The following is a 25,527-nucleotide window of genomic DNA, read 5'->3' as shown; positions in this document are numbered from 1 at the left end:
GCAGTGTCCAAGAACCACAACAAACCAAGACAGTGAATCTGCTTGTATGGCTGAATTTAGAAATGAGTACACAAACAGCGCTAGGAGGCAATACACAAACACCACTACATTATAAGGGTCATATGAAGCGAACGCATATAAAGTTCATAATCCATGTACAACAACTTTCTAACTTTCTATCAATGAGCAGTAATTAGGAGGTTACTGAAGGCAAACTTTAAGTTAATGGCATATCAGCTATACACTAGGGTCATGTAGAATAAGGTACAAATAAGTGCTTCATAATGACTAATAAGCAGTCACTAAGCTTCGAATTAGCATGCTAATAAACAGCTAGTTATTAGCGAATATTGTTACCTTAATTTAAAGTGTGACCCACATTCCTCCTCCAATCTGAGCTCAAAGGCTTTTGTTTCTTAAGCAAACAATTCTTCCCTATTTTTTTGTATTTTGTTCCCTGAGAAGACCTGATGTACAACAAGGGATTAATAGATTCAAAGATACATCTTCTATGGCTTCATCACTCCTCTGTGCCAGAGACGACCAACCAACATTGTCATAAGGAATACAACGATGAGTCTTATAGGGGTCTCCTGGTATAAATCTAAGAGCAGAGTAATATAAACTGAGTCAAGGGCTTTGACAAGAAGCAGAGGCGTGTCTATAGATAATAATCACCATAGACTAGGACTGACAAGGACTTTAACCTTTAGTTTTCCGACAATTAAGAGCGAAGTTAGATCTGTTTCTGTACAGAAACCCAAGTCTCTGTTTGCCCGTGAGATTTTCAATGTGGTGCTTAAATGTAAATGATTCCATCCAAAACAAACACCAGGTTAAACAGTGTCATCTCGCCAACGTATGCAGCCAATCAGCAGGGTTTCCTGCATATGACCGATTATTATTCAGGTCGTGCCAGCAACATGTGCTGAGAAACATCCAAGGTCTTAGAGCCAGTATGTTCTTTCTGTGATCAGTAATTGGTTTACTGTACTGGTCAAAGGACCCAAGGACACTTTACATCAGAACACACTAATACAGACACCACTAAAGAGTTAAGGGTGATGACACATTCATCACACACTGATGGCAGAAGCTGCTCTGTGAAGTGACCATCAGCAGTAACTAATCCATTCATACACATGAATACACCGTTGACAGAGCAGCGGTAACTTGGGGTTAAGTGTCTCGCCCAAGGACACATCGGACATGTGGCTGCAGGAGCTGGAGATCGAACCCCAGACCTTCAGTTTAAGAGACCACCGACTCTTCCAATTGATCCACAGTCACCTGTAGTGCAATGTACTTAAGCTGCTCAGCGTGTGTGGTAGCTTATTAACTGATTCAATTTATGCATTGTGTATACTCAAATAAAGTGAGCGGGTTAGTTTGGAATTTTATCTCCAGGGGTTGGAAGCATTTAAAATATATATTAAAAAGTGTGAAAGAAATGATAACACGGACTGATATAGGATCGCGCATGGAATGCATTTCTCTCCCATAGAAGCTCATTAATTTCCAATGAGAGAACCCATTATAGCTGCATGTGTCATTGCAAATGCACTGAGCCAGGGTGACAGCGTTGCATGAGAAGTGTAAAGCATATACACTCCATGGCAAGGGCAAGGAAATGGAAAAGCGTTTTTTTTTTTTTTTTGTAGGTAAATCAGTTAAAAAGCTTCATATTGCAAAACAGATTGGTCAGTTTTGTTAATACACATAATCTCACATGATGAACATGTAACTGTAAGCACAGGTGGTGAGCAGAAAAATCAATTATAGATTAAAATGTGATCAAGGCGTAATGTTAAAGGTAGATGATCCAGTACGTGCTTTGCCCTACCAGGTACCAGTCTGCCTCAGGCCTTCATGAAAGCTTTGTTATGTTCTAGATAAGCAGACTCTAGGAAACACCAACAACAGCCTAAGGATAACACTGTGTTAGCAGCTGCAGCTTCACAGCCTTTATAGATACAAACAGCTCTGCCTTAAGGGAAAGGCCGAGCGCTGTACATCTGTGCAGTGAAGAGGGCAGTAAGCTATTGCTCACCTTAAGGCCTCAGGAGCATGTTGTGTGACATGTTGCCTTTGAGAAACACCCACCTGCATCTTACAGGTTAAGTGCAGAGGGCAGTGGTTGAAAGTGGCCACATTAATAGTGCGTCACTTTAATGGAAACAGGCCGAAGGCGTCAACTTGGTATGGCATCTATTTTTATATTTTCTATAAACCTAACATCAAATGACTAACAGCCATCAGACCTCTTCTCTGCGTTGTGTAAATATGCAGCAACATATTTCTGATGGAAGGTGTTATCATCAAGCTCCTTCTATATGGTGTGTTCATTTATGCATATAACAGACTAAGACAGGGAGCTTCTATTTACAGTTTTCCATATAACTGTAGCTATTTTGGACCAATTCACTTGCCATACCATGGATTTAGCAGAGACACCGTCCCATGGTTCAGGTTAACTTCATGTGTTACAGATTGATGGTTAATACAGTAATCACAAATAAAAGCCCATCCCAATTTAAGGCCCAGTCCCTTTTACTAGCCTAATGTTGCTGCACTTTTTGACAATTAAAGGCAGGTCCCTATGTAATAAGTGTTGATTAATTGATGGATCAGAGATATATTAACATGTGTGTCTCTCCCAAAAGTGCAGCAGGTTGGTATGGATGGGCTGTCTTACAATCAGTGATTTGTAATTTGGTTTGTTTATCGGTTTCGTAGTTTTGTAAACAATTCAATTTACAATTTGATCATCTACCCGTCAAGTTTTGTTTGAATATCATTAAGGGCCTGTATCATATTGAGATCTGTCCCAAACAGAGGCAGGGTCATTTTATAGATTTCAACAACTGTTTTACTTTAACTCCTACACACTACCATAAATATATGTATGCTTTACTCTTACAGTTTTAAAAACAAGCTTTAAACTCTAACTTGAATGCATTTCTTATTTCAATTTAGCATCTTTGCATGCTATCAATTGCAACTTAAATGTTATGGACAATTGTTCATCAGTGATATCTGGCACCAAACAAGAGAAAAAGGTTGATTAAAACTTAACAAGACAAAACAAAACTCTTCCTTTGAGAGTGATATTTATCAGGATAATCTTAGAGCCACATTGATGAAAGGGAATCCAGCCAATATGACTGTAAATGTCACAGGAGCGGCAGACTTTCCACATTCATACTGTACAAGCTATCATCAAGCTCGGAAATAATTATGTGCAGCAAAATAAAGCTATGCATGCCGTGTAGCTCATGTTGCTATCAGCTCTCTAATTGGCTGAGTTAGCCTGCACTGGGCAGCTGGAAGGACACAGTGTCACTTATGATGGCAACAACAAAGCCTTGACCCTTACAACCCACAGTGGAGTGGTTCAGTAACAGTCTGCTTCTGCAGAAAGAAATATCAGATTGCAACTGACCTCGACCCCTCTGCTTGAAATCCCAGCGCCGCCATAAGAGGCTTTACTTCAGACTAAGGGCGGTTGAATAGGGATAATTTAATGAAACATTAGACGAGTGCACTCCATAGTCCTTTAACAAATTGCTTTTTTTGACTACCAACCTTGCCTCAATTGTGGTTGCCTGAAGGAAGTCAAGTGAAAACACAAGAAAAGGAAAGGGGAAGAAAGAAGGAGCAGATATGCAGAGGTTAAGCATAATTGGGCTAGAAAAACAATTGAAACAGAAGATCAGAAGATGAGGCTGTCTGATTGGTGGCTGAGCCTCATGTAGAGCGTCTACTTTATGAGAACTAAGAACCATTGGAATCTGTTGAAATCAGACCAGAGCATCTGGTAACTGGAAAATCCAGGTGAGGTAGGCAGACCTTAATAAGACGCTGGCAGAGCCAACAAGAGCAATCCTTCCGTGGCATCACAAATAGATTCATCCCTCAGTGCCTCTTTGTGCTGTGTTACTTTCTAAAGCTTGGGATTTATAGCTGGCCACCGAGCAAAGCCTTGAAGTAGCTTAATGAGAAGAGCTAGGCACATGCCTCCAAGCTCACGTGGAGAGAAAGTCAGTAGCAGGCACTTAAAGCTGATTTGATTGTTGTGTCTGTGAGCTGCATTGACAGGCGGGGGCGTCTTCTGGTTTGTTGTGCAGTTAAAAGAGTGATGACTTACATGCTCGAGAATCATACATGTCTGTGTTTGCATGCATGAATCCCTGTCTGTTTTTATAATGCATCTACATTTGTGTGCTAATGCGGGTATAATTGGGACTCAGGCATATGGATTCGTGTTGCCTCAGTAATGAGGGCAGAGGAAGGCACACAACCCATAAAATGTACGTCTCAATTGTACATTGTTAGCTTTAGTCAGTTCCAGTGGGTGTAAGCTTAAGATGTAGCATTGTTAAAAAAACACAGAAAACACTGAAAGCCTGGCCTACATACAGTTATGCAAACACAAATAACAAAAGATCATCAGAGGGAAAAGTAAGAACTGTTTTTTAAGACTTCATCTCTCCAGGAAAAGAGACAAGATTTTTTCTACACAGGAAAGAAAATGTGATTTGTTTAGCAAACATATCCCTTATTAAAATGCATAGTTTGAAGTTAAGCGTCTTAGCAAATAAACAAAGTGTCTGCTATTACTTTTACTGGGTTTGTGAATGTCAAACTGTATTTATTGGCTCTTAAATGAACTTGATGCACACATACTGCTCCAGTAAGGAGGTTTTAGCTGGTTTTGAAATAGACTAAAATTAATAATGATGTCTGTTTATATAATGACCTGCAAAAGGCCAACAAGAACATTAGCGTCAAGTTTTATTATATCTATATAGTTGTTTCTTTAATGCCTGAAACCGCTGCTGCGGGGTAGGTGTCAGAAGAGGTGACCCTTTAAAAAAAATGTAATTGCAAAGATTCTTGATTGATGCATTTTGATGTTAAAAAAAAGCAAAAGCAGGATAAGATTCTTGGTCACTAAAATGTTACTCACACTTTGTCCACAGTGGACAACAAAACCAGGACAAGTTCCTCACAGATGCTTTGAAGCTGGATAAATTAGATAAGGGCTTTGAATCATCTCAGATTTGATGATGAAACTTCATCAGACACTTTTAAACTCTAAACTTCGAGATGATAGTGAAGTGTATCTTGCTAAATATGAATTACTTATTTAAGAGTGCTACGCTTGGAAAAAGACTTGGGCTAACATTTTTGGTAGCCTTTTTTCAGCTAATATATGTGTGTACTAAGCTATTTGGAGGTAAAAATAAATACATCATAAAGTTTAAAATTTTCAGTTCCATTTTGAAAAAAACAAAACACCTAAGATAGCAAAGCTTATTGATGCATTAATATAAATCTTAACATATTATTTTCCATAATCCTGTTGAAGGTAAACATTCGTCACACTTGATCCACTCATTGCCCCCACTGTCAGGTTTTCATTTGAAATCTGAAACTTTTAGTGATCATTCACACAGATGTAGGTCAAACAAAGTGGCAGCTAATCTGGCTCAACTAGCTTGTTTACCACCTACTGTTTTAACTTTGTTTCCCCTGTGGACTCATTGAGGTGAGGTTGCATTTCCTGACATCAGCAGTTCACTGTTAGCGATAACAACCAATAAAAAGAGCTGCAAAAATAAAAAAAAATCCCAAATTTTAACAAACTGCAGTTTTCCACTAGCTATTTCATACTTAACTAGCACAGACAATCATGGCACATCCAATTATTTTATTAAAATTTTCCAAGATTCTCGCTCAAAATGAAAGTCATTGGACTGCTTCTGTCTTAAAGCTTTCTGCTCCCTGGAGTGAGATTGAGGAGTGTTGTTGAGGGATCTCTGGGGATCAAAGATGGATGATGGAGCACAGCAGCCTTTGCAGATATGCTTTACAGGCTGACAAACCTTTTATAGGTTATCTGTTATTGATTGACTGCTGCAGCCAATCATCTCAGCCGTTTCATACCACCAGTGACGACAGATCAGATCTCAGGTGTATCAATTTGAGGTTTTCTATTTGATTTTTATTGAATTCATCTGTTAGTCAGGATCAAGCGGCAACCTCTGTTTTTGAAAACTACAGCCAAAACGTGCCAAAGTGAAGTTCCTAGAGTGTCCACTTGAGGCTGGTTCCAAAAGGCAAAAAAAAACTCCTTAACACCCATGTTAGCATGTCAATGTTTCCAGCAGAAATATGTAAGTTCACAGGCTCATACCAAAACAACGGTTAACTCGTCTGTTTTGATTATAGTAAAGCTAAGAGTTATGTATACTTTTGCATTATTAAGGCTGCTGCTGATTTGACTGACAGCTGCGGATGTTAAGTATTTGAAAATTGATTTTCTAATCATTCTTGATACTTTAAAGAATCCAAAAAGAGATGTATATTCACAGGAGAGGGAATGTTACGTGATGTTCCAGAAATAAAAATTGTATAAGCCATATTTGGCTTATATGGTTTCCTTTCAACATTCCATGCAACCCCAATTAGAGACCAATCCTATAACATCCAAGGATGATCCAAGAACAGGTGCATTTGTGGGAAAGTTGGAAGCCATTTATAAAACTTCAAAGGACAACCAAGTGTCTATTTGGGATACAACAATACAGTCAGCCCACAGTTCATTGTTTTTTTTGCAAAAAATGCATAACCAGAAAAGCTGCAATTCTGCAATCCAGCTGCAAGTGCTTATTGAATCGGGATGTTGTACCGAACGGTTTAATATTATATTGAGAATCGCTACATCCCTAGTGTCTACTAGAAAATGTGACAAAGGATATGTTTGGTTGGTTCTCAATGATGTTCATCCACATGTCTTAATAAGATCTGACTACACACTGAGAGGCACACACCTCTGTTGGACGTATATAAGACTTATCTGCACACATTAAGAGATGAGCTTCATTAACACATTTAATTAGCATGTTGATCCCACGTTAGGATGACAGTTTTCTTAGCTCTGCAGAGTAAAATATGCTAATTTGATTCAGTGCAAGAAAAGGAAATGTGTTAACCCGGTTCGTATCACAGATGCAAATTAAGAAAAAAAGAAAATAAAGATGGGAGTCATTGTGTTTTTATGTAGCATCTCCAGCAAATGTCATGCACAGACTGCTGTCAGCAGCAGCAGCAGCAACAGCGGTGAGAGATTTGTTTGTCTGCAGGAGGAGTGTCTGTTCCTCAGTTTGCTGTGCAGAGGAGCCATTTAAATGAATTCTTCGACCTCAGCTCTTGATCAAACAGAACAAACCTGCATTCTCTCCTTCCCTCCTCATTATTCTCCTGCTGTTTCCTCCACGCATTGTCTGCCTGTGTGCTGGGACAATGGGACATAGAGGTTACAGTTCCCCATGGCTTGAGACTTCATTGCAGGTTATAAGAAAACCGCCAGAGCACACACAACGCCATATTTTGTGTGTCACACTGTGTTTTTCATCCTGCTGGCAGGAATGTCATTTCTTGGCATGAGTAAAGTGGCATCCTGTGATGGCATGAGGGAAGCAACAGGAGCTGGTTGGAATGAGTTCAACCAGTCGTTCATACTTTAAATTGGGTTAAGGAGGAAAGATAGAAGGGTCCTTGAGTGTGAGAAGAGTTTGACCCTCAGAGGGCAAATGTGGAGTCAGTGGATGCAGTAGTTCGCAAGCACTTCTTAAATCCACTCTTGGCCTAATGCAGCTTGTTAACAGGAGCTCTGCCAGCAAAGACTTGGCTGGTGGCCTATAATTCAGCAGCTGTACATCAAGTTCACAATGGCCTTTAGCTTTGCAACAGTGACATGACGTGCCAAAAACCTCTCAGCTTAGACGTGTGTAGTAAAAAATCTCCCATCACCCATTAGTAAGTACTTGGAGCTCTGTGATCTGTCTCAGCACTCACAAGACACTTCCCACAGATCTGTGGTTTTGATTATCTAAATGAGTCCACAGGTTTTATGTCAGGTAACACTGACAAGGAGAACATGGAGAGCACATTAAAACCATGCATGCATCACTATCACTGTGTGTGGTGTAGATGTGTAGCACTGGAAGTAAAGGCATACAGAAAGAATACAGCATTTACATGGATCTGTCCCTGGCCTATAATTATAAAAGTGATATTTTAAACGTATGTTCCCTCAGAATACAAGACTGATAATGCAGTCACATGTCTGATGTGTCCTTGGGCAAGACACTTGTGTGAATGTGTATGACATGTTTCTTCTGATGGTTACTTTACACAGCAACCCATCTGTGTGTGAATGGGTGTGAATGGATAGATGTGACCTGCCGTGTAAACACACTTTGAGTAGTAAGAAGACATACAAGCTCAAGTCCATTTACCATAAAGATCACAGACCTGGCAAAATGGCATTTCAGGCAACGGTATAATGTTAGTTATATATGATTGTATAGTTATCAGTGATCTGCAATACTTATTAGACAGGCCCTTACCTGGATACACCTACAGTACAGCTTCTGTAGATTCACTCTGACTAGTTGCTCAATAAAGGGTCCATGCTTCTAGGGCGCAGGTTAAGCTCAGTTGTTAGAGCAGGTGCCCAATGGACAGAGGCTACATAAAAATATAACATGTAGTAATATGAAGAAAACAAAAGATCTTGATATGATTTGTTGGATATTGTACTGGATGTTATACAGATTTGGGATTTTCAGGGTCCAACCTCCACCATTGACACAGATTCTCAAAATAGAATCAGTTGAAATTGGGTAACCTTGTGGATATAATTTAAAATATTGAGCCTTGGATAATGACGTGTTTTTGAGCAACTTATTTCAGGGTCTTGGAAACATACCTTTGTTCAACAAATGTCCTGGAACACAGTAAAGGAATGGGAGGGTTTATCTGTCAGTCTGTAAGCAAGGAGAGTGAAGGAGTGCTGTAAATCTGGAGATCCATGGACTCCATTCATGGTGGAAGACATGTTTGATTTATGTGGAAAAATCTGAGCAGCCAGTAGACCTACTTTGGTGCCTCTTTCTATTTCATCCTTAAAGTAAGAGCCAAGTTTTTGAGGGGCTGACCCATTCACAGATCCTTAATCTTGTATCCAGGTTGACATGTCTGTGCCAATGTTCTCTGTAGCTGTGGCACACTGTAGCAGTGTCTAGTTGCCTCAATCCATTCCAGAGATATATTTAGACAACAGTGAATGGTGGGAGAAGGCAGGGTGTTGGGCTGAGATAAGTTTCTTTACACCTGAGGACTGTTGTCGTACATCACTGTGTCAGTGTGCTCTCTTAGCTTTTTGTTGGATTCCGTTGCTGACACAACTATTGAGATTGGCACATTGTGACTGAAAATGTCTAAAATCACCCAAAAACGACAGGTTTAAAAGTGTTTTGTTTTTTTCAATCATAACTGGTTTCTGCATTGAAATTATCAATGCAGAAAATTAAGTTGGTTAAGGCAGCATCCAACTTTAAGAAAAGATACATTCATCTTTTCTTAAAGTTGGATGCTGCCTTGTTTTTATGACTCCAAGCTGTAAGAAGCCACAATATTGTAATGAAACATTCCACGTCTACTACCTGTGCACACAGATAAAACTTGATGATGTGATAGGTACTGTAGCTCAATAGTCATGTTTGTTTCATTTACTTGATGCATGATAAATTAAAACATACAAATACATGTACGTAAAGCAAAATAGCTGGTCTGTGGTAACCATAGACACATACAAAGAAGAAAGTGCAAAGGAGAATGTTTGGGTTGCTTGGCAACAGGCCAGTATCATTTAAGATGTGGAATTAGTGGAATTGGCGGAGCAAAAAAATAAAATCGTAGAACTGTTGTATAAAAACATCATCACACTTAAGGTCGACATGTTGTACTGGATATCAGCACTGCTGTGATAATCTCTTGACCAAATCACAGCAGTGATGATATCCAGTTTATCACTCCCTCTCTTGGACTATCAGCTGAATACCAAATATAAGCCTAAAAACTCATGTTTATCCTTTGCCACTAGCAGATACCCAACATGGTAGCATTAAACATAAAGTAAGCTGACTCAAGACATCATGATTATTCACTGAAATACTTTAAACTCACTCATTTCCTACAAATGCCTTCAATGGCAGCATTTTTGCATGATCTTAGACTATGGACATTCAACACTGACTATAATCACTTCTTCCTGTAGACCTGTGATACTCAACCCGAGGCTCTCGAGCCACATGTGGCTCATTTGGGACTAGTTCTTTTTAGGTCCTACTTGGAGAAAAAAATCCAAAGCAATTACTTAAAAAAGGGAAATATTGTCAGCAGAAATTATTATTTGCAAGTCATGTCACTGTGTTTCCCACACATACTTTAGGAAAGAAGGAGTTGCCCTTCAACTTCAACTAAGAATTACATATCCTTGTTCATTGGTGACAAACAGAACCTTTTAGTATCAGAAATACCTCAAAAGTGATAACATGTGACTTTGTTGAATTTATTTGAAACCTTTAAGAACTAACTCCATTTACAACTGAAGTTCATCTCTGAAAAACTAGACCATTGAAAACGAATGAAATCAAGAGAAAAGTATTCTAACTAAAGTTTACTGGTATCTCACAGGGGCGGAAAGAACAATGACATCACCTTTGGGAGGCACTCGTAAGCAGAAAGTCCCTGAGAGTTGGTGCAATCCTGCAGATTTCTCAGCCCACCATTGTGCTAATGGAGTTGCAGAACTATCTCCTGCGACGAGGGAAGAGGAGCTCAAATGAGGCTGGGGAATGACAGGCAATAGACTGGAAAATATGAGAAAGGGAGAGGAGGATGGACTCAAGCTGATGTGTTTATTTGCCACTGCGGGTGCCTGGCAGAAAGCTTGGTGGGTGAATGCATTTTAAGTCCCACGTGCAAAAAGAAAATGGACACAGCCTGTCTTCTTCCATAAAAATCAAACGCGATGGTGTGAATATTGGTCTTGTTTTGGTTTCAGAAGTTCATACAGGGCTTAAGAAGAGGTTGGAAAATGAAATCCTACCATGCAGTAAACTGGTTTTGCTCATAAAGTGCAAAGCTGGATCCATCACTTTGTAGTTCAAATCCCATTTATGCAGTTATTGTGACAGATAGACAACTTTCATTTATAATCAAACTGCTATTGTGAAGCAAGTGGGCTTGGTTTGACAGGTGAGATGATGGTGAAAGTGTTATCGAGTGCAATTGACTGAGGTAATGACTTAAAGCGAGCTGGGGAAAGCACAAAGGTTCGTTCTTGAACAGGCGTCAACACACACGATCTGGGTTGTCAGTTTGATTTCCCACATACCTGTTCTAAAAACCAAATCAGAGCAAACCTGGAAACAAACCCCAATTGCCTGTCATGACAGTTAAGTATCCAAGACTGGTGTGAATCAAAGAGCACAATTGTCTTTATTAAGCAGAGGAGCAATCACACACTTGTCATGTGGTAGCAAAAAGCAGCATTTTAGTCTTTTCAGTCTTTTCACTGTGCTATTCAAAGAAAGAAAGGATGTGTCATGGCATTCTATGCTAACACCATTCAAGATGTCATTCAAAGGGTGAAAAGACTGTGTGCAACATATCCACTATAACAGGCTTAATGTAAAGCATGTTTAAAAGTTCACCACTATTGAAAGCTTTACAAGGTGATTCATTGTATTACAACTCACCACTGACTCATTTGCTAATCAACAATGATTCCTTGTTAACCTTTTTTCCTGTGCCAGCTGAGAAAGCAGTCCCCTAAAGGAATAATGACACATCTTACATTTGGGTTGTTTTTATCATTAGCATTAGTGACATACAGCTAAGCACACATGGTTTGTAGGATCAGAGGCGAATGGTAAGAATAATCAAAGAATTTAAAGATTTAAAGCAAAGACAAAGTTTGAGATTAACAGAAGTTGGTCTGGTGTTTTGGGCTGAAGTCACCACAGTTCATATATTAAACCAGAACCCATTATCATCTTTATGAGTGACTTTTTTAGCACATTTTCCAAATGCACTTTTCAACACCATGGGTGCCATAACCTCAGCATTATTGGTGCTGAGTGTACAAAGGAAGAGGTTAGCCTACCAGAGATTTGTAGAAAATACAGATTTATTCTCAGGGATGACTGCAAAGCTTTAAATTTAGATCACTGGGGATTTTTTGAGTGAGAGTGGGACCGAAAATGGTAAACAGATAAGCAAATATGTCACTATGGTTATCAGTTTGTTAAGGGGCTGCTTATATGAATGGGCTATTTGGGCTAAGCCCTCCCTGTCTTGTACAGTAATTAAAAAAACTGTTCTTCAAATAACGAACAACAGATGGTTATCAAATTGGTGGAACCTAGAATAGATAGTCAATAGATACAAGAGAAATGTATGATGCCTCTAAATGGGCTTTTTTTACAGCCCAAGCACTGCATTTCACTTCTTCCATTCGTTCACATCCAAAGAGTTAGGAAAAATAAAGTGTTTATGTAGAAATTAGCAAAATGCTAATTGTCAGCCTGTTATGTGTTAGCATAAATGAACTGAGATGTACATCCAGGTCCATCTGTGAAAAACTGACAGTGAATTATGCACCAGCTGCCACTTACTTTTATTGTGAGGGATAGGATTTCCAAATTGAAACTGAAGACATATAGGGCAAAGTCAGGATGTCTGGTTGCACGAAATGAAAGAAAAGGGAAATGCAAACTTTTTAGTTCAGAAGTCAAGATGATGTGAGGCTGAGGATGTTCTTTGCTGAATACAATGCTAACACGTTGAAAAAAGTCAAGCTTTTGAACAGAGATTTAAGTAGAATAATCAAGATTTAAAGAATCAGGTTTAATTAATTAATATATTTTAGATTCCGTTAACTTTGATTCAGGGGTGATAGCCTTCATGTGTGTTTTTTATTGAATAGCAATTTCTAGTGGTTGAATGATACTGCACATATAAAAATTTTAGACAATAAATAAATGGTGTCCTCACTTTAACACAAACACAATATGTCTCAGGCTAAAGCACAGGCAGTTCATATTCTGTTTAGTCTGTATTTCAGGGGGATGTTTGGTACAATATAGAAGATTTAATAGAGAGGATGATGGAAGGACTGACTTTCAGTCCACAAACAGATATATGGTCTTTCCCAGCAGGAGCACTAACACCTTACAGCAGTTATTCTCAGCCACAGCTTTACAGATGCCATTTTGAGAGAAGTATAGCCTCTGTAGCTCTGCCTCACTGGATGTCTGTTCAGCTAGACGATGATACATTATAGCGACTATATAGGAGCACTTGAAGAAACGACTTCAAAGAAGCAACTGAGATAGCAGCTGCCCAATCAGATCTCACTTTAGCAGCATAATGGCATTCAGATCCCTAAAGGCAGAGAAGAGGATGTGTCATAAATTATGAATTTCCCTGAGAACAGATATGGATGGTGGTGTCATGCAATAATTGGCACAGCACTTAGCTCCAAGTGAAGCTGGGCTGGTGGCTGAGTGATGTACACCGCAGGCATCTACCCTGAAAACACAACCGAAGTGATGTGCAAAGTCAACGCGGCACAAAGAGGCGCCCCCAATTATGGTGTTGACCTATAAGGCTCTATGACGTGGCAACATCTTCTCATGACCTTCAGGGCAGCTTGTTGGGGAGCAACAGTGAGTCTAGGATGCAGGAGCCCTCAGAGATGATTGAAGATGACCTCATATAAGTTCTTATATGAAAATACACCTGCTCTACTTAACTTACTTGATGCCAAATCAAGGTAAAACTGATTAATATTTGCTATTGGGCTGTCAAACAATGACGTTTCTTAATCGTGATTAATCAACGAATTTCAATAGTTTGTAAAAATTAATCACATTTCTAATTGCATGTCCAAAATTCCATTATTTCTAATTTTAAAACGTTTTTGCAAGGCTGTCATTTTCAACTTTTGTACTGCCTGCTTTTATTTTTGACATTAAGTAAAGACTTCTGATAGAGGGAAGGTTATGAAATTAACTTAACCACAGAAAAAAAATACTCATTACTGCAGCTGGACCTCCTGCAAACTCCTGGAATATTTTCCAACAGGACCTGAATTTGAGCACTTTTATCCCTTATGGACACTTAAGAAATATTATTTTAAACCGCCCAATACCTGACTGTGACTGTTTTATTTGATTTTAATTACTGACTTATCATTGTAGTAATTTCACACTTTTAAATTATTTTAGTGTATATATTTTATTGTTCTTATTGCTCTTTTATTGATTTTATTTTCTTCAGTAGCTTTATCTAATTTCTTGTTTTTATCATTTATGTATGTTTTCTCATCATCATTGTAATTGAGGGTCGCCCTCAATGATCTCTCCGAGAACTTAAATAAAGGTTGATGATGATATTGATTTTCTTCTGGGTAAAAATTGGCGCCTACATACTGCCAATTGAAGGCAGAATACTTACTACCCTGTTATGCCCTGTGGAAGTATGTGACAGAGGTGTAATGGGGGAAAGAGCTTGAAGTATGTAACGTCGTATGTAACCGTGGCAGATTAAAGCCGTGCGTATGTGCATGACTGAGCGTGTGTGTACTGTATGTGGAGCTCCTGCTGTTCTGGACACAACGGGATCAAGCGGTTATGGATGCAAGGTGCATGTAGGAGGGCATGACAGCAGAAACTTTGTTACGGCACTGAAAACTTCTCTTATCCAACAGTATATTGAAGAGCTAGAGATGTCCACCTAACGTTTTGAAAAAATGCAAAAAATTGTAGGTTTTATTTTGTATCAGCCACACCTCCGTAATTTCAGTATGCCAATTAAAGAGACATAAAATTGTCCATGCAGAAGTGAAGTCATCCCTAAATAGCATTGCACAGTAGCTTCAGGATTAGATTTTTTTCAAAGGGTAGGATGCAATGAATCCTCGAAAATAAAACCTGACTCCAGACCTCTGCAGGATTCGGGCAGACCTTGTGTTCTCTCCTTTTTCTAAAATAACAGGATAAGATTGCACACAAAATGCCAAAAGATCGAAGCTGTTTCTCATTCTCTCGTGCTCTCTGCCTCTTGTTGTTTTCCTGCAGGTTAAAGAGTGAACTCATGAGCTTGAGGACTTCTTCCTCTGCACACACAGAGACGACACCTCGCTACGCTCATCCGAGGGAGGAGGGGGAAGACTTGGGATTGTTTGTTGCCCACAGGAGGAATTCAAGGTCAGTACACAGTGCGCTCACACATCGCAGACGTACTGCACGCACACACACAAACACACACACACACACACTCACAAATTCAAGCACAAAACACACACAGCGAGGATTCAGAGCAAATAAATAGATGGGGCACCTTCTATTTGTGTTTGAATTAAGAGGAGTCAAGTGGTTGATAAGATTTTATGCATGAGCTGCGTGACTCCATAAGCAAATAATTGGAGAATAAATGAGGAATCTGTTCAATATCTCTGACGGAATAATAGATTTTTCAACAAAATCGTAGTTCAGATGCGAGAAAGGAGTTAATTGACAATTCCCAGTTGTCTCTCCCCCCCCCCCCGTTTCATTCCCTCTTTAATCCACTCTGCACCACTTCATATTTTTCATTTTCTTTTCATGTTGCCTCTATGATCCTTCTGTGTGTCCTCTATTCTCTTTTTTGAAAATTGTCATTTATCTAAAAGAATATCACTAATCAACTCTTCCAAAGAAATGCTGGGCTATCCAAGGTTTTTTTTTTTTTTTTCCCTGTGAAGCCCACACACTCGGAAGAATTTGGGTTTTAATTGCTTCCCCATAGATTGCTGCTTCACTGAGAAACCGGGTTAATTGCATTAGAAGAGAGAGCCACTTGTGACCTTCATTCAATGCTGCCAACCCCAGTTCTACTGCAGTGTGGGTGCTGCAGTAGCACTGCACTGAGTGTCTGTGGATGTCCGCCCATTTTTCTATGAATGTTGACATCAGTTTCAAAAAAGCTTTTTTCGAAAGTGTCGGTCGTGCAAAGCCTCCCTGACAGGATCATGTTTACTGTGTGATTCCTCAGCCTACACGTGTCAGCAGCAGGGCAGCAGCATATGGAGCTGCTCTGCTGCTGTGATTGTGCGGCAGATTGATTGGAGTCTTTATAGTTGCTCGAAGGTGAAGAGTAAATGGAAAGTAAATTCAAAATACATAGGCCAAAAAAATCATCAATAACTAACCCACTAACTTCTTGTTTCACAGTATTTCATCTTTTCCTTATCTTATTTACTTCCAGGGAGAGTCGATCAGGCCTTATTTTTCATTTATATTCAGAAGAATTCAGCACAGTTAGGCCTGGCAGGAATCAATCAGACCTGCATGAGCTGAGACCGTCAACTCTCTCCAGCCTTCCTTCCTTCCTTTCTCCCTTCCTCATATAGCTTCTGTGTAGTCCCTCCTCCTTCCCTTCACTCTCTCTTTTGTTACTTTCCCCATTCTTCCCTTTTTCTCTCCATCTAAGTTGTTTCCTTACTTTTTGATTTATTCCCTTCATCTGTCCTCACCTTTTCTATTGTTTCGGTCTTTCTCCTAATGGTCTGGTTCTGCTTCCTCCCCTCCAACTGTTTTGAGTCATTCCTTATTGTCTCCCTGCCTTTTTTTCCATCTTGTATATTGTGTTCCATCCATCTGTCCGTCCGTGCATCCATCCCTCCATCCCTCCATCATTCTGCTTTAGTTCCTTCCTTTGTTATTTACTTCCCATTTCCTTCGGTGTGTTACTTTTATTCTTCCTGAAAATCCATCCTTTTCTACTTTTTTGAGTCCTATACCTTCCTTATGTTTTTTACCATTCTTTAAGCTTCCTTATCTGTTTGACTCCTCTCTGCCTTCCAAAATGTCTTCTTACCTTTCCTCATCCTTCATTGGTTCTGTTCACTTCCCCTCCTTCCTTCCTTCCTTCCTTCCTTTTGTTGTCTTGTACTGGTCTGTGGTTTCAACTTTTATTGTGTGTATTACTTCTTTCATCGCCAATGTGTATCCTTAATTTGTTTTAGATTCTTCTTTGTTCTTCTGTGCCTTCATTTTCTCCTTTAAATCATTTCTTCCAACTCTCTATTCCTTCTTTTATTCCATTCTCCCTTCTGGCTTTCATCCTAAAATGTAGCCATCCGCTTTCTATTTCTTTTCCCTTTTACTCCACTCATATTTCCTGCTCCCCATCCATCTTTTATTCTATCAACCTATTCTTCTTTCTATTCCATCCCCCCCCCCCCCTGTTTTTTCCCTGACTTCCCTTTGGCTTTGCTTCCTGGTGATGTGAACAGCTCACACACAGCCAATGATAGCTGCAGATGAGGTTGGGGCCACGACATTCCCCTGAGGACCGATGACTGGCATACAGTCCTTGTAGAATATTCTGCCAAGTTTGGTCACGAGCTGAGGATAATAATACCTGTTTTATAGGTTGAGAATCCCAGGATACTGTGAAGGACAAGCAGGGTCAGCTGAAAACACAAGCAGCCTGTGAATTATTTTGCATTGCATTAGAGGAGAGAATTTCATTCCAATAGAGGAGACGTCACACTCTCGGGATTGGATTGGGCTTTACCATTATTCCTCGACCTCCTGAATATACCAGATAGCTTTGTTTATCTTTTTCTCTTAAATAATTAAGTCCCCAGTGACCATGAATACCAGAATTTGAGTTATTTAGGATGAAAAAACTTTAGATATAAGAAGCATTCACCCAGTTTCCTGGATTTTTTAAAATCACACTCAGCTGTCAAATCCCCCCCCATGAGTTAGTACTAAGTCATCCTCTAGTTTGATGAAAGTAGTGTTAATCGTCATTGGCAGCTCGGACAGTTGACACAGGCCGGCAATATAAGTAAAGCTAGAGCTAATGAATGCAATGAGGCAGGGCTAATTTCATGTAATGAGCTGATGATGTGTTTGGCAGCATAAAGTGCAAACATGAAAAATCAGAGCCTAGCAAGAGTTTCATACCAGTTATATAAGTTTGTGCCACTGGGATCTATGAGTGTCCCCATCCAACAAAGCACATTTACAGACTCAAAAGTCCAGCGCAAAAAACAAACCAACTTGTTGAATATGGCAGTTTAGCATGGCACTGTGCTTTGACATGTGATGATCTAGGTACCATAAGCTTTGGGTTTGCAGGTCTACATGATCACGTATCGATGTCAAAATATACAGTTAGAGTCAAAATTAAATGGTTAAGATGCCCCAATGGGAAACATTCAGTTGGACTTTCAAAGCTCGCTGAACAGACACAGTTTGGTCGGGGTTGGGATCCAAACCTACTCAGATAGTCTCAGGAAGAAGACTGCGGTTCAAATTATATTGAAAGGAAATGTACGTTAAATAAAATAAGCATACATTGAACACTGGTCTTCTTGGTAAAAGTGTAGTTCTTGTTTGACCTTTCCACCAATTCTATAAACCACAGATGTCAAACTCATATCAGGTTGTAGGCCGGATTTGTCAAATCAGACCTCAACTGGGGCCGGCCAGATTTAAAGTTTGCCAAAGTCAATATGACTGAACACATAAATAGGCTGCTAGTGGATTCATTATGTACAATCAGGGGTGTCAGACTCAATTACAGACGGGGTAAACATTTTAATCTGAGGCCCAAACAGGGTCAGCATTTATTAAAAAACAGACTTAAATTGACCATCAGAGGGAATATGATGAACTATTCTAACATAAATATGAATTTTACTGCTCCTGAAACATCTTAAAGATGTCAGAACAAAGCGAAGATAGTATAAAAATGAATCATAAGAGAGATAGAATTGAAAATATAAGGCTCATCAGCATGATTCATGTTTTTAAGTCTGCCTCTATCAGCAGTTTTAGAAACAGGCCATCAAACAGAAAACTATGGTATTGATAACATGTAAAATATTACATTACTTAACATTACCAAGGCCATCAAGCACAATAAGAATATTTCAATGTGAACTATCTAGTGAAAATATTTCAACCATAAAGAGTCGACTTTGTGATTACAGGAAAAAGTTGCTTTAGTGAGAGACACCTGTGAGGTTTTTTCTCACCTTCATCAAAAAGAGTAAAGTTGCTCTTCTTCCAAACATGCAGAACGATCGAGCAGCTTGTAGGCGGAGTTGGAGGCATTGTTTCAGGGATGAGGTGTGGGAGCTGTGCAGTCACAGCTACAGTGTGACATTGCAATCGAGTTCTATAAGCTCCATTTTGATATGTGCGGGCGCTCTTTCCACTTAAACTGCAAACACATAATTGAGCAATTCAAAACTAAGATTCTGAGTGTAATGGTGGAAAATAGACGTGTGAACTCGCAGCCAAGAGTGCTCAGTTTACCTGCAAGGCTATGAACACAGCAGGGAAGACTGGTTTGTCATTGTTCAGCAACACGAAAGTTGCACAAACTTAGCTCCTGCATTTAGCTTTCTGCATTCTGAAAGGCCCAGCTTGGCTTGGAAAGTTCTCCCTGCATCATACATGTCCAGGATCACACAGTCAGTCTCTGAAACTGCTGGTTTCCCTAATTGAGGCTGTGCTCAGAAACAGTAGTGGGGAGGGGGAGCTGGAGATTGCAAGTCTTGAGTGGCCCGCTGGCTGTTACGGTGCATTCTGGGATTTGTAGTACCAGTGGTGTGTGTGCTGTATAGGCTACCAAACAACCAGGTATGATAGAATTATGATTATTATCTCGCGGGCCGGATAGGATCTGAGTTTGACACCTGTACTATAAACACTTCAATGCAATTCAGAACTGTCTAACCTGACTTTGAAGGCATATTGAAACCAAACACATCATTAAGATGTGACAGTGTCCTCTAGAGCAAATTCAAATTCAATTCAATTAAAAAAACTTTATTTGTCCCCGGGGGGCAATTCAAAGGCACACAGAGCAGTAAATTAACAACAGTGCAAGTAAACGAAACATTTTAACCTAAATAGAAAGAGTCAATTTAAATACAACTTAAAGCTTAAACTTAACTTAAAAATACAAAATATAAAAAAGTAGATATAAGTGGACAGTGATCGGACTAACAGATGTAAACAGATGTAACCAGAACTATGTGCAGTAGTGACCAGATGTAAACAGAACTATGTGCAGTAAACGAGAAATAAATATATATATATATATATATATATATATATATATACATAACTATGTGCAGTAGTGACCAGATGTAAACAGAACTATATGCAGTAAACAAGAAATAAATATATATATACATAACTATGTGCAGTAGTGACCAGGTATAAACAGAACTATATGCAGTAAACGAGAAATAAATGTATATATACAGAACTATGTGCACGTAGGCAAATACTAAATGATAAGTTATTAAGGTGCATGGTGAATAATGGAACAACAGAACTAATATAAACAATATAACTGTGAGGTAAAAATTAGATAAATAAAGTGACCGTAGTGCAATGATGGATAAGGAACAACAGGAATAAATTAACCAGAACTGTATGAATACTGATATAAAAGGGATAAAATAAAGTGATGTAGTGCATGAGACCAGATAAAGCAGAGGCAGTTAAGGTGCATGTCAATATAAAGGAAGTTCACAGCTGAGAGTCTGCATTGGGTGAGAGGTGTTGGTGTCTGTTGGGGGGGGTTAGGAGTTGAGGAGCTGGACAGCCCTGGGAACGAAGGTTGCTCTTCTCCTCTGTGTCCTGCAGCAGGGACAGTGAAGCCGGCGTCCTGAGGGGAGCCACTCAAACACTGGGAAGAGAGCGTGTGAGGGGTCCTGCATAATCCGACCTGTTAGCCTGATTGTCTGTTGCTCATAGATGGATGTCAAAGTCCTTACAGGTAGTCCAATGATCTTAGAGCAGACTGTGACCGTGCTCTGCAGGCGGTTTCTGTTCTGGAGGGTGGTGGAGTGGAACCAGCCGGTTATAGAAAAAGTAATAATGCTCTCAATGAAGGAGTAGTAGAAGGTCAGAAGAATGTTCTTACTGACTCCAAAGGAATTGAGCTTCCTTAGGAGGTATTTTCGCTGCTGACATTTCCTGAGAATCTCCTCGGTGTTGGAGGCGAATTTCAGCAGGCTGTCGAAGATGCCTGCTGTTTGTAGCAGTGGTTCCAAAGTGGGGGTCGCAAGACACTGGGAGGGGGGTCGCGAGGTGCCTCCCAAAAACAAAACAAATTTGAAATATATTAAAATAGCATTTTACCCATTATTGTGAAATAGTTGTTAAGTAAGGTTTGTGCTGCAATTAAAGTCAAACATTGACAATGAAACAATGTTTGTTTTATTTTGTTTCATTATTTCATTAGAAATGTTTCAGTCTGGCTTTAGTGCACGCCACAGCACTGAGACGGCCCTGCTAAAAGTAGTTAATGATATCAGGAAAACCCTCGACAACAACAAGCCTTCTGTTCGGGTACTACTCGACCTCAGTGCTGCTTTCGATACTGTTGACTACCAGATTCTTTTAGACAGACTAAGTGAGTATGTAGGCCTTTCTGGGAATGTTTTTAACTGGTTCACCTCGTATTTGTGTGACAGAAAATGTTTTGTATCGATAGAAGACTGTACTGACCTCTACTATTGTAACGCTCTCCTTTCTGGTCTTCCTAAAAACACAACAAATCGGCTACAGCTACTACAAAACTCTGCTGCACGAGTACTGACAAAGACCAGAAGGAGAGCACACATCACACCTGTTTTAAAATCTTTACACTAGCTGCCTGTTAGTTTTCGTGTTGATTTTAATATTCTTTTAATAGTTTATAAAGCATTACATGGCCTTGCACCAGACAACCTATCAGATATGATTTTAGTTTATGAACCAATACGGCCCGTCAGATCCTCCAGTTCCTCTCTTGTAGTTGTTCCACAGAGCAGGACCTTTGGTGATGCTGCTTTCAGCTGTTACGCTCCAAGACTGTGGAACAACCTTCCTGAGTGTCTGAGAGGAGCCGAGAATATTGAGATTTTTAAACGCAGTCTTAAAACTCATTTATTCAGTCTGACTTTTATATAGTCCTTTATATAAATTCAGATCTTAACATTACTGTATTGCCTTTTTTTATCCTACTACAATTTTAAATGTTTTTCTCCTATGTATTAATTTTAATATCTTGTTGCTTTCATGTGTCATATTTTATTTTTTCATTTTTATACATATTTTTTAATTCTTATTGGTGTGCATTAGTCTCTCAATGATAGTCTCTCAATGATTTTTATCAATGATTTTATAAACTGTCAATAACCTTTCTGCACTCTTGTTAAGCACTTTGAACTGCAATTTAATTTGTCTGAAAGGTGCTATATACATAAAGTTTGATTGATTGATTGATTATTTTAATGTTCTGCTCTTTTCTCTAGTGTTGTTCTAAAGTCAGTGTTTGGATAGGCCTTAGTGTGTGCTGCTGTAGCGGGGTGAAAAGTTTGGGAACCCCTGCTCTAGAGCAATGGTTCTCAACTAGTGGGTTGGGACCCAAAAGTAGATCACAAAGCCTTTTACAGACGGTTATCCGTTTCTGTGTTCTGTCACATATATTGTTTCCAAACTAGATTCTTTTTTATTAATTAAATGTCATCGGTTGCAAAATATTAGAAATTTGGGTTGCAATTTTTCATGGAGGAGTTGGAGGTAGGTCCTGAGGCTAGCCCAAAAAAAGAACCATTATTTTAAAGTATGGGGCCGTTACCAAGCTGCTGCATTACATAAGTCCCATTTCCTTGCATTTATTTGTCTATAATTGCTTATAAAACCAAATCATTTTTGTCCTGTGCTAGATTACCATATCTGTATTATTATGAGCAAGTAGGGGTTTGCATTTAGAAGCACTAAAAATGCTTGAAAAATATTATTTTACTGCCCATCCGTAACCTTTAGACTTCATAGATGAAACCCCTTTTATGCATGGCATCGTCCCAGGATGTAAATAAGATGTTGGCAGAGAACACAAAGCAGAGGCTGTGCTCTGTAGACACATTTAAAAGCCTCGCAGGGTCAGTATGTGAATTATTAAAAGAAGCATTATTCCAGCACAGCAGAAGTAGTATAACCTTTAAAAGGGTGGTTATGTGGTTTGTAATCACAGGCTTTGTGTGATTTCTTCAAAGGCTAAGGAAGTTTGAGGTTGGAGGTTTCTGACTGGACTGTGATAGTATAACTTCCTTTTATATTCTTGAATTAAGTCATCACTTTGATATATCTAAAAATTGGTTTGTAGTTTTTGTCTTTCTTTCTGCATAAACACTTTTTTTATAGATTGTAATAAAATTGACTTTTATGTCCCCAAAAGAGATGTCCCCAAAACAGTTGGATGAAACTGCTGTTTAATCTGTTTCAGACACTCCTGTTCTCCCCAGGATAAATTGTAAAGACTTAAAGGATCTTTTAAATATCAAATATGATGCAAAATACACTTTACCATGTTTTTCTAACACTAATATGACTACAAACCCCCCAATTATGAGAAAAGTCCATCCTCTCCGTCTTTTTCCTGTTCCACTTTTCAGAAAATGTGTGCTCAAACAGGCTGTTTGGAGATTTTCCCTTTGTGACATCACAAAGGGCAGTAACCCCTCCCCCAGGTGGGTGACCTTCACATAGCTAGGTGTTTGTTCTGCCCTCTGAGCCCCCTTCACACCATAAACCATCCGTCATGGTGCAAGAAAGCCCGAGTCACCCAAACCCTTCCAGAGAGGGGCGTGGTCAGACACAGCTCATTTACATTTAAAGGTACAGACACAGAAACAGCCTGTTCTGAGCAGGGCTGAAATAGAGGGGTTTATAGGCATGATAAAAAACATATTTACGTGCAATGTCACTGGGGCTCATAAAACAATGAGCCCCAGCTTTCCTTCTAATAGTTAGCATGCTAACATACAATGCATAATAAACAATGTATATATGCTTTATATTCTAAATCTTACTGTAAAATATTGAGCATTTTGTCATTAAGCAAAAAGCATAACCTCACTGTGATGATGAGGACTCTTAAGCTATTTTCACACATGCGCTAATGCACACATAAATTTCAAGAAAATTTCAGGACAGCCTGCCCCTGATATCCTCCAGAGGTTCTTACTATTCCCATATGTATCTCAAAGCATGAAAAGTTCCCTGTCAGAAGGGAGGAAGAGGGTTTGGAGGCAAGACATGTGGGATCAAAGGTGACGGAGAAAGCAACAGAGTCGGACACTATAATGGCAGATTTTTGCCTTTATATCAATGATACTGTGCGTGTTATTGGATGTATTCACAGTGTCAAGGAACAAAGAGAGAACAAAATACTGGGGACCAGAAAAGAGTAGTAATAGCTTCATTACCTAAAGGATGGTCGCAGCTCATTGGTTAAACTGTATAAACATCATCACTCCTGCTTGTTCAGGGTGAATTTTCCTGCTGCGTTCACACATCATCTCAGGTGGAAATTGAACAAGGAGGCTGGCAGGAAAAAAAAAATCAGTTTATTTTTGGGAATTCTTTTTGGGGAGTTTTGTGCATGTGTGAAAACACCTTTAGTCTTAATATTTAAGCTTCTTTATTATCCACATAAAGTTCACTATAAATGATATTGTTACTTTTTGGATGATAGAGCATATCCTTCTGGAATTTATTGAATTATCTGAAAAGCAGGACAGATAATTATTTGTCAGCTGTGTTGGCTTTTTGTGATGCACCAGTAAAAAGTTTTAACACTTTACGCAGAATATTCATGACACACTTGAAGCCGCTGTGAGGAATGGCACTTAACAAAGATACTGATACTTTGAAAACAGCTCTTAGACATCGTGCCAAGGTTATTCACTTGAGAGCTATCTAATGTGATCACAGGTGATCATTCCTAATGAATACTTACACTACAGTCAATATAAAAGTAAAAGCTTGTTAATCACTTTGTCCATGGGGGCAGAGAAGGGCTATTAAAACAAGAAATAGTGCGGTCAATTTGGCAGTTAATCACGGTATCATTTGTTGATATCCATTAATGATCAAATGTATCAGAAACTAAGTCCGAGATGAAATGTCTGAGTCTTCTGCTGCTTCTTATCTGCCCAAGCTCTTTGACCAGAACATGAATATATTCAGTCAATCACATCAAATGCACACTAATTGATTTTTCCAAATAAAGATCTTCCTCCAGAGCCAACCCCAATACACACAAACACAGAAAAACGCACACACACGCAGACTCAGTCATCCATTATAGCTATATTAATAGCCAATATAATATTGATGTGATCTCAATGTGCCACTCTTTAATGTATGAGTAAGTGAAGTCTAAATCTCTATGGACTGATTGAAGCACAGTATAATAGAGGAGGCAGTATCCAGGAATAGTAGGGTTGTTGCGTCAATTCCTAGTGTGTACCAGGTCCTTGAGCAAGGCACATTACCCTAAAATGCTAGGGCGCTCTTTAATATGCAGCCCCCTCACTCTTCAATAGGATCCTGTGTGTCCATGTGTGTGTATTTCACCTTATGTGCGAAGCATGTCTCAATGTAATGAGAAATGTAATTTCCCATGTGGGATTAATAAAGGATATCTTCTTCTGAATGTGCTGAGATTAAAATATAAGAAGGATGTGGGGGACTTTTCACTTTAAATGTTCCTCTTCTGAAGTTATTAATACGTAGAACGCTAATTTTCTTAACATTA

At 39.2% G+C, this 25,527-nt stretch overlaps 1 protein-coding gene across 1 annotated transcript in view; it reads left to right on the top strand.

The window, feature by feature from the left end:
* Window positions 1-25,527, top strand: part of LOC109989743 (leucine-rich repeat and fibronectin type-III domain-containing protein 2) — a 152,168-nt gene that overhangs the window by 39,582 nt on the left and 87,059 nt on the right. The window contains exon 2 of the mRNA XM_029278829.2: window positions 15,000-15,128. The gene's annotated coding sequence lies outside the window, so the exon portion shown is untranslated. The remainder of the gene's footprint in view (window positions 1-14,999; window positions 15,129-25,527) is intronic.

This window comes from Labrus bergylta, chromosome 18 (assembly GCF_963930695.1).
Source record: "Labrus bergylta chromosome 18, fLabBer1.1, whole genome shotgun sequence".
Taxonomy (NCBI): Eukaryota; Metazoa; Chordata; class Actinopteri; order Labriformes; family Labridae; genus Labrus; species Labrus bergylta.
Note: the sequence above shows the minus strand (reverse complement) of the source record. Positions and strands in the feature narration are given on the sequence as shown.